This window comes from Telmatherina bonti (genome assembly GCF_933228915.1).
Source record: "Telmatherina bonti genome assembly, chromosome: 23".
NCBI classification, from domain to species: Eukaryota; Metazoa; Chordata; class Actinopteri; order Atheriniformes; family Telmatherinidae; genus Telmatherina; species Telmatherina bonti.
This window is the reverse complement of record NC_136632.1, coordinates 18,090,585-18,097,583: the sequence shown is the minus strand read 5'-3', so window position 1 is coordinate 18,097,583 and position 6,999 is coordinate 18,090,585.

Genomic DNA, 6,999 nt, shown 5'->3' with positions numbered 1-6,999 from the left:
CACTTGGATTACTTTAACTCAAGAATGGTGGATTTTTTTTTGTCTGTTCGTGTGTGTGTGTGTGTGTGTGTGTGTGTGTGTGTGTGTGTGTGTGTGTGTGTGTGTGTCTGATGTCATTATCTGCCTCTCTCTTTTTCAGCTTTCTTAACTTATTTACATACACACAGGCACGCATATACTATAGAGCCTCTGTTGTAAGGGCAAGTCCAATTGCATGGATCACTTCCTGAAAGCGTGAGACTGTGTGGCAGGACAGAGAGGGCAGGAAAGAGAGGAGAAAATAGGCAAAGGAAGAGTGAAGGAAAAAGACAGAGGAGGGGGGGAGTAATTCAAGTCCACAGCTTTAGTTTACCTGTCGTGGCCGCCAGACAGCAGGAGAGCTACTGCATTAGATCACTCTGCCAGATAAGATAGAGAGGGCTTTTTCTTTTTTAAAAAAAAAAAAATCTGTGTATGTGTGTGAGTGTACAAGAGTGCCGGAGAGTTATTGGGTTAGATTGCCGAGTCCGATAACAACAGTTCCCATGTGGGAGTAGGAAGGTAACAGGTAACATTAGAATAAGTGGTCCTCCTGGAATAAATAAAGGACTCTCTGACAGAAAAGGGAGGGGAGAGAAAGCAATTGAATCGTTTGATTCAAGGTGAGCTTCTGATAGCTTCAATGATCAAAACAGGCAAAAAATAATGTGTTTAGGGTGTAATATTTGTATTTTAATCCTTCTTAAGAGGTTGTTTCTGAGATGTCCTAACCCGCTACAATGCAACAAGACCGCCAAGCCAAGTGGGTCATTTGTTAATGCTGACAATGATTTAGGTAGCAGTAAGAGCATCTGCATGTAGTGGGCATCAACTGCATCAATTCATGTGATGTCGGCACAGTGGAAAAAATCCAATGTAATTGTGTTTTCAACAAGTTGTTTGAGTTTCTAACCAAAAACAAATTTTATGTTATTGACTGAATCCAACCAGGAAGTGAAAAGTGGTTCGGTGAAGTGCTGCTATTGGCTGAACATCACCTAGATGTGAAAAAAGAAAAAAACTTTTAATATATTCAAGCACAAAACTTGGCTCTTACAGCATTGCATGTAACCAACATGTTTGCCAGTTAACGCCAAATCTCCCCAAATACTACTATGATGGCATCTGGAAGCAACTCCAACCCACGTAGTCCTACAATCCACAGAGCCAAAAGCAGGGCTATTCAGCTCTGTCCCATGAGGGCTTCAGCCCTGCAGATTTTTAATATATTCCTGCAACAACACCCCTGACTCAAACTAATGAGTCTTGTAGAACTTTATTGGCTGTTGGATCCATTAAATTTGGGTCAGTTGTGTTCAAGCAGGGATACATTGAAAACATTGAATTGAAAAGAATTCCAAGTAATCTGTGATTTATGTGTTTTGTACTCCAAACATCTGGATTATTTAGCTGCATTAGGCAGATGCAGGTGTTGATGCAGCAATCAGACCCACTTTTCTTTTAAACTCTTCCCAAATTTCTTTTTTGTGCCCAACATTCATCTCAATCAGTTTTTCTTTTATTCACTGTCATTAAATGTCGTCTCCAGAAAATGCTTCCAATTTTCAAAAGGCAGAACTGAGTTTATAGAATAATCATATTTACAGCTGCACATTGGCTTAAACATACAGCGATCAGACATGCAGAACTCTGCAAACATGTTCCACTGGTTTGTTCTGCAGCACCCAGTCCTGACCCTCAAATTCTATAAGTCCTTTTCTCTGCTTACTGGCGCTTTTTTAAGAGAGAGGTTTGGAGAGTGAGAGAAAGTTTTCTTTTTTTTTTCCTTTTTTTTTTTTTTTTTGAGGAAATACTCATGTTTTTTTGTTTGTCTTTGTTTTTTTTCATGGCTAAACAAAACAAAAAAAATGTCCCTGCATTGAAAAATGAACAACTTTTTTTTTGGCTTATATCCATGTGCAGCATGCCAAGATCTTAGTGGTTTAACTGGGTTGGTGTTTTCTGACAGGTCAACCACTTACAGCTGAAAAAGTATGGTGGAAATTTAGCAAACAAATGAGCAGATGATCAATTTAAGAATTTCTTGTGGTCATTCAGCTTAGTCTGTGACACATTACCACACCCACAACACAGTTGTATCCTGTGGAAAATGACATAGTTAGGACACTTTCTTTGCCTTTGGCACCACACAACAATTACATATGTTTGGAATAGCATAACTTTCTTCCCTCTACAGTTTAACATCTAATGAGTCAACTTTACAGCAATGAATATTCAGTCAGTAAGAAGTTCAACTGAAACTTAGACAACTTGAAGGTCTAATAGTTTGGCAAAAGTAAAATTTTGCAACAATTTTCTAAATCAAAAACAGTATTTCTGATCTTGGTGATTAACTACTGGCCTTTTGCATTTATATATTTTGTCTTTTTAAACAAAAACAATCTGAGGCTTCCATGTTTCTTGTATTAACACATAAAACATATAAACTGGAAACAATCAGCCACTTTGTATGCAGTTCAACCAGCTGACTAAATGACTGAAAGACACTTCAATATTTCAAAATAGATTGATGTCACTCAAAAAATGAATCTGAAATTACAAGATGAGAACAAAAAACTCCAACATGTGATTTTACATGAGCTCAGCACCATAAAATGGACCAGTTCCTCACTGACATGAACCGAATAATGTACTGTCACATAAGTAGACAACAGCATGTTTCCATACAAACACACAACAGGGTCTAAATAAGTAACGAGTCATAAAGTGCTTTCTGAGAACAGGGAAACATACAATGGGGAGGAAAAGGGTGTTGCCCGTGGAGAATTAAATGGGAATTTAGAGTGACAAAACAGTAGGTAATCAACAGTAGAGGTAAATGCAGACAGGAAGGGTGTAATGCATGTGGGCAAATGTTGTGTATCCTTGGCCCTTGAGGAGAAACAGGGAGGGATTTATTACTTATTCTCTCCCACCAACCTTACAATATGTTTCAATTTGTGTGCTAAGCTTTGACGTGCAGAACTGCAGTCTTTCTTGGCTTCTTAGCTAATCTTTGCTTTAACTTTTGACCTTTGGTAACCAAAGCCAACAACCCATAATATCTTTGTGGCATTCGGTTCATTCGGTTCAAGTAATTTGGAAATGTATATTTCTGATTTCCTAACATTATCTTGAAAAAAAAAGACAAAGCATTTAGACCTCCATAGACTAAGATGTCAACACATTTCCCCTTTCCACTAACAGGGAAACTGCATTAATTACACATGTGCAAAAAAACATCTGTCATTTGGTCCCAGTCACCTCAGGGGGAGTGATGCTGGTTATCTAGGGTGTGTTGAGGATGTGATATAGGTTCACCCTCAGGTGACAGTGTTGTGTGTTGCCACTGTACATAAACAACCAGTTTCTTTGAAGCTCAGGACTAAACATGAGAACCTTTTAGCCTGGAGGTTATTTCTTTACCAGAATGCTGTTTGATGCTATTTAGCTGGTTGGGATCGTTTTTCTGAGGTCCTTCTTATTATGCAACTATGCATAACTGTGCTTTGACCTCTACAGTGGATGGCGAGCAGTTGGGGTTGGGGGACTTCCTCAGTGTCCCACAGTGGGGAACTATATACAGTTTACATGTAGGCATGTATATCTGAACATCTATATCATTTAACTTGACTACAAGTATGACTGACTCTTGTTCCAATTCAAAAGTATCTGAGGGGAATCAATTTACTGAGTGAAAAATGTCTGATGTGATATGATATGTGGCAATGTGCCCCCTGTTGGTATAATAAATACACTATGTATGTTCGTTTCAGCTTCGTTATCTGGGCGTGTTAGTACAAATTAGAATAAGTTTAATTAAGTATATTACAAATACAAGTACAAATTAAACTAATGACCTTGCACTGTTTGAGAGAACTAAACTGGTCGGGCTGAATCTAAACAGAGTAAGAGAAAGTCCATGCAGCAGAAACTTTTCGCTGAGATGCAACTGTGGAGGACAGTGTTGGTTAGCACATCTCCTTCGTGGGTCTTGATGGAGAAGGTTAGCAATTCACAAATTTGACAACAACATACAAATAGAAGAAAAGTAGAACTTGCAATACTGCAAAATTACAAAAAAAAATCTTGGAAATAGTTGGAAAGTGTAAAGCAGAAGAAAAATAAATCAGCATTTCTTAGTTAAAAGCAGCAACAACCCTTCATGTCTTGAGGAAACGGAGTGAAGTAATACAATAGGGAAACAGAGAGGGGGTTTCTACACTGAATATCAGCTTCAAGGAAAAAGGAAGAGCAAAAGGAACAGGCTTCTTTTGTCAACTTAACTTTCCATCTCACTGCAGCGCAGTGTTTTCACCTGATGGAGGGTTGTGGGATGTGGGAAACTTCCTCTCAGGGAGGAGTTTAAGCCAAACCACTGCATTTTCTGAGTGTTGAGACTTTCTCGTGCATTTGTCTGTCTTTAGAAGAACTAAATAAATATGTAGCCAAAAAAAATAACCTAATGACCTGTAAGAAAATGTTTTCATTCTTAAAAGCTGGAATGTTATGTGCATTGACTTAGGTTGGACAAGTCCTGCAGAAAAATTTGATAGATTAATGATCATGCCCATTTCATAATTTCCTCACTTGCCCTTAACCACATTCTCCAGATTGTTAATTGTTTCATCCTCCTGCGGGGGGAACATGACTCCAATGTGTATGTGTATAAGTGTATGTATATGCGTATAGGTGGGTGTATATATGCATGCTTATATATATGCACATGTTCTCTCTCTCATTCCTTTTTTCTCTCTCTTTTGTTGTCAATGGGGTGGTTTTTTGTTTTCTCTTCTTTTTGATTCTCTTTCTCTCCCTCTCTTACCTCCGGTCCAGCACAAACCTTATAATACAAACAAAAGAAAGAAAAGAACGAGACATGAAGAGGTGGAGCAGTGAATGGTGGTCTGTGGAGCCAGTGAGTACATTAGTTTCTTCTTCATTCCTTGAGGAAGGCATACTGGACAAGGCTGCCCCCTTTTTTGCTGCATGGCCACCATCTCTTTTAAATCACACTAAAATAATTTAAAATAAACATACAGAACAGATAGATATCTCTGTCTGTCAATCCAAATTTAACATTGAGCATAATGTAAACGAGTCCCTAGAAGCATCATAAATATACAGCTTTCAAAATGGAAACACAGATAGTTAACGATCCAACTTCAAGTCAACTAAGTTGAGAAATTCTTACAGTTCATCATGCAATCATCACAGGCAAACGTGTTTCTTTGTCACATCCATCGATGCAAAAGGATGTGAAGAAAACTGATGATTTATCAGATTCTGTAAAGGGTGTCCCATTCCACAGGGGAATAATTAAAGAACTGTCTCCAATATTATGTCAAGAGGAAAGGTCTAAATTTGAAATGAAGAGGAAACATTACCACTAAAGAAAGGGATTGGGGCAAATTTTACAACTAATACCTATAACAGAGTTTGCACAATGCTCTTAAAATCCGTCAGTGGGACCTTAAGAAGGGGTTTCTCAAAGCTGATAGCTATTTATCAGGAATGATCCATGGGTGGATTAATTATGGACTGCAAACAAGTAGAAGACTTTCACTTATGATGTATTTATAAAACAGGTAAAAACAATGAAAGCCATATGATATTTGTGTGTGTGTGTGTGTGTGTGTGTGTAGGTGTTTGAATGAGAAACGTGTTTAACACATAATGCACCTGGTGACTAAGACTGTAAATATTCTCTTCACTTTCATCAAACCAGAATGTTTTCTTTGACCATCACGTTGGGTTTTCTGCAGCGTTCAGCAAGAGATGATCTCTCGTGGTTCTTCTGAGCTTATTTTCTTTGCACGGTTTCTGCAACCTTCAAGTGCGACATGTACAGGGAACTCCCTTTTTTTGTCCCATCACATTGTAAGCAGTTGGGTAGACTTTCACATTCAGCAATGAACTTTTTGTCTCTGCAGAGGGTTTTCCATGTTGCATTGTCACAAATCTTTTCAAACATAATTTGCTAAAAACAAAAAAAAAAAGTGTTTCCACCAATGCCCTGCATTAAAACAATATTACATAAGTTTGTGACCCTAAAACTGTGCTTATGACTTCTTTTAATGAGACACTGACATTCTAGAGCTGGTATCACCTTGCCACGTCTCAGGGCTGAGAACGTGCATTTCACTACTTTTTGTCAAGCATAGAGCATTACGCAAGAGCTGCATTTTGCCTTATAGATGCATTACGTAACTTTCTTAGCTTATAACTTTGCATTCTGGACTTGTTCAATGACAGAGTGACATCTATAATGTGCATTTCTGGAGCCGCTGCCACCCAGCAGCATCTCAAGGCTGAGAAACCAAACTATACAACTTTTACATCCAGGACGCTGTATGGTGTTGCAGCAGAGTTTCGCTTTGTCTCAAAATGCACAGGCTGTTTTGTACACCCAATATTGGTGATTCAGAAAAAAAAAACAAAAAAAAACTGCAAGATGAAAACACAAAAAGAGACAAAACAAGATTCATCGTAAACATTGTATTTGCTGGCTGGAGAGAGCTTACAGGTTAGGTAGGATGCCGAATTAGCCTTTGATAGGGATGCGTGACGGAGAAAATATTAAATGTTCTGTAGTGTATCTTTAAGGAATCCTGTCACACAACAGCAACTGGATATCAAGACACTGGCCATTTGAAGAAATGCCATACCTAATTAACTAAAGAAATTCAAGTTACATTATTAAAGGAAGTGAGGAAAGGAAAAAGAGGAGGTGTCAGCTCAAAAGTCAACATCAAACCGACATTTACTGGCTGAACAGATTTCAGAGAAGTGAAGGGAAGCAACGCAATTGCCCAAGGTGTAGTTTCTATCAGTACAGCAAAGAAAGAGAAAGAGGGCCAGAGAGTATTAGCAAAGCAGTGTTTTTAGTTTGTCACAGGAAAAGATGCAAAGAACATTGGCAACTTTTCAGCAACTAAAAAGAAACTAAATACAAAGTCAAGTTAAAAATATTCTGAAAGT